Consider the following 2,916-nt stretch of genomic DNA (forward strand, 5'->3'; position numbering starts at 1 on the left):
GCGCTTGGAAGTTAGCTAACACCGCATGAGCAATGCAAAGGCAGAAGATTCAATTCCATCCTCCAAGGAAACGCAAGGTGAGGACTGGCAGAGGAAGGAGGAGAAAGAAAATATACAGTCTCCTGTGGCGGACACCCATGAAAGGCGTGGAAATAGCATCACGGATAATACAGATCTTCCTATCTGAAAGCTACAAGCGGAAGTGCATGATTATGCCATGGAATGTTCCTACCAGCTCCTGATCTCTCTTGTCCAAGAGGGGAGTGTTTTAGGTATTTCACATATTAAATTTAAGCCAAATACTGCATGCCTGAAATCTGAAATAAACTTCAGGTTCTATAGAGAAGTCTTTTTTTTTACAGGGGAAAGCACGGACGCAGTACTCCAATACCAATAATTTTGCAGGCGAGTATCCCGCATTTGGCGACAACCCAGGCATCAGCACACCCAGAGTGCAATGGGGTAACCTCATCCTGGGAGCACAACCTTCATGATCATTGTTTCTCCCCTGCCAGGCAAGTCTTATTGGACTCAAAAAATTAGGCCGTAACTTCCGAGCCCCGCAGCATCGAATGTGGGTGGTACCCCAGAGATGAAATGGGAAACCCGTCTCAGAACTTCCAAAGGAGGGGTTTGCACTATAATTGCCCCTGGGCAACTGCCTGCTCTGGAAACCATCGGGAAATGCAATTTAATTCACAAACTTCGGGTGGTTCTGGCTGGGTTAGACAAATAGTTGCTGAGAAAAAGTTAGAAGAATTAAAACCCCTTCTAACTTCTTGGCAACTAAGCCAAAGGCACAGAACTCCTCCCTCCCGCGTCACGTGATGATCCCCACGCCACCGACCGTTCAAGAAACTACCCCCAAGCCCCTAAACCCCAGCACCCACCCACTCACCCCCGCAACATCCAATTGGCCCCCTACATGTTATTCCCACCCCACGACACGCCATGCGAATGCACCCAAACCGCCCTGATTCGGTGTCACCCATCATTCCCTGCAGGCCCGACACCCACTGGACCTGACCCCACCAGACATCTCCCAACCCCCGTTGTCCGGACCCCACACACTGCAGCACCTTACCCGACCGGACACACATCTCACCTGCGCAGATCTTTGCCCTGTCCTGACCCGGCAGGACCTCACCCTGAACATCCGACACGACCCTGCGTGGTGGTCCAGCCCTCCACCCCACCGCTCATGCCCTATTCACGCCTCACTCTTCTTAATTTACTACAGACCCCTGCCCACCCTGATATCCGACAACCCCTCCCAAACCACAGACACCCCCTCCCCATGTCCTACTTCCATTCCCCTCTGATGTGGGCACCGGCCTCACCACACCAATGTCCGACACACTCCACTCCTCCCCCTACGTCCGAACACACACCCACTGATATTCGACACCCCTCCACCCCCCCCAGATATCCAACCCCCACCCCCTACCCAGTCCGCGATACCCAATCTTCCCGGTATCCGAAACAAGCATTCCACCCCATCCCAATGTCTGCCCCACCAAATACCCAAACCCCCACCCGACCTCTGAGCCCCCACACTACCCAAACCCTATCCACTTACTTTAGGCACTTACCTTCGCCCAGGCCTGTCCATTTCAATCGGAGCTTTAAACTTTCCTGGTTTATGGCAGCTGGTGTGGTAAAACCGGGGCAAGACCTTCTTCAATCCAACTCTGCTGGACTGCAACGCTGGGCTTCGGGAACACCTGTGCTACCTGGGCCTCACCAGGCTTGAGAAAGAACTCTGAAGAAAAAGTGCACTTATGACATTTGTCAGGTAGAAGATGCAATTTAGTACCAGGCTCAATAAAGAAGGCTCAGAGAGAAAGTGAAAGAGGAAATAACAGAATCAAAAAAAGAGCATGAAAAGAGACAGGCAGCTAACATAAACGAGTCTTCTCTTGGCACACATATAGTAAAAAGATGGTAAAAGGAAGAGTAGGGCGATTAGATACCAGAAATAGGGTTTACACATGGAGACAGGGGCATCGCTGAGGTATTAAATGAATACTTGGCATCAATCTTTACCAAGGTCGAGGATGCTATGCAGGCTACAGTGAAAGAACTAGTCCTTAATAGCCAGAGAATTTAAAATGGATGAGGAGGAGGTATTAGATAGGGTTTCTGTGCTTAAAGTTGACAAGGCAGTAGAACCAGATGAGATGTATCCAAGGATACTGAGAGGAGTGAAAGTGGAAATTGCAGAGCCACTGACAATATTTTTTCAGTCTTCCTTAGACTCAGGGGTGGTGTCAGGGGAGTGGAAAATAGCAAAGGTTACGCCCTTGTTCAAAAATGGGGTAAAGGTAAGCCCAGCAACTACAGGCCTGTTAGTTTAAGTTTGGTGGTGGGGAAACATCTGGAAACATGAATCGGGACAGAATTAATAGTCACATGGACAAACGCAGGTTAATTAAGGAGAGACAGCATGGATTTCTTAAGGGAGAATCATGTCTGACTAACATGCTGGAGTTTATCAAAGAGTGTTGATGAGGGCAATGGTGGTGATGTGGTGGAAATGGATTTCCAACAGGCTACATAACATAATTTTGGGAAAGGTTATAACTCATTGAATAAAAGGGTCACTAGAGATGAGGATGCAGAATTTTCTGAGTCACAGTGAACAGAGATTAATGGTTAATTTAAGTTTTCAGGGGGGTGCAATGTCTGCAGTGGAGTTCCCAAGGGACACTTGTTCTTCCTGATATATATTGATGATCTAGAAATTGGCCTGCAATAGGTGATACAATATTTAGAAGCATTGTAAACCGTGGGGAGGGACAATGTAGAACTTCAAAAGGACATAGCCAAGTTGGTGGTATGGACGGAATTTTGAAGGCAGCAAGGTGCTTGATGGGGCAGCTGTATCAGGTGTTTCTGTGTGACAGTTTTGTCAGT

At 48.4% G+C, this 2,916-nt stretch overlaps 1 non-coding gene across 1 annotated transcript; it reads right to left on the minus strand.

The window, feature by feature from the left end:
• Positions 1–359: 359 nt before the first annotated feature.
• On the minus strand, positions 360–523 carry LOC121272742. Its single transcript, XR_005941905.1, has one exon. It is a non-coding gene; the product is annotated as a U1 spliceosomal RNA (small nuclear RNA).
• Positions 524–2,916: the final 2,393 nt, after the last annotated feature.

This window comes from Carcharodon carcharias, chromosome 34 (assembly GCF_017639515.1).
Source record: "Carcharodon carcharias isolate sCarCar2 chromosome 34, sCarCar2.pri, whole genome shotgun sequence".
Classification (NCBI taxonomy): Eukaryota; Metazoa; Chordata; class Chondrichthyes; order Lamniformes; family Lamnidae; genus Carcharodon; species Carcharodon carcharias.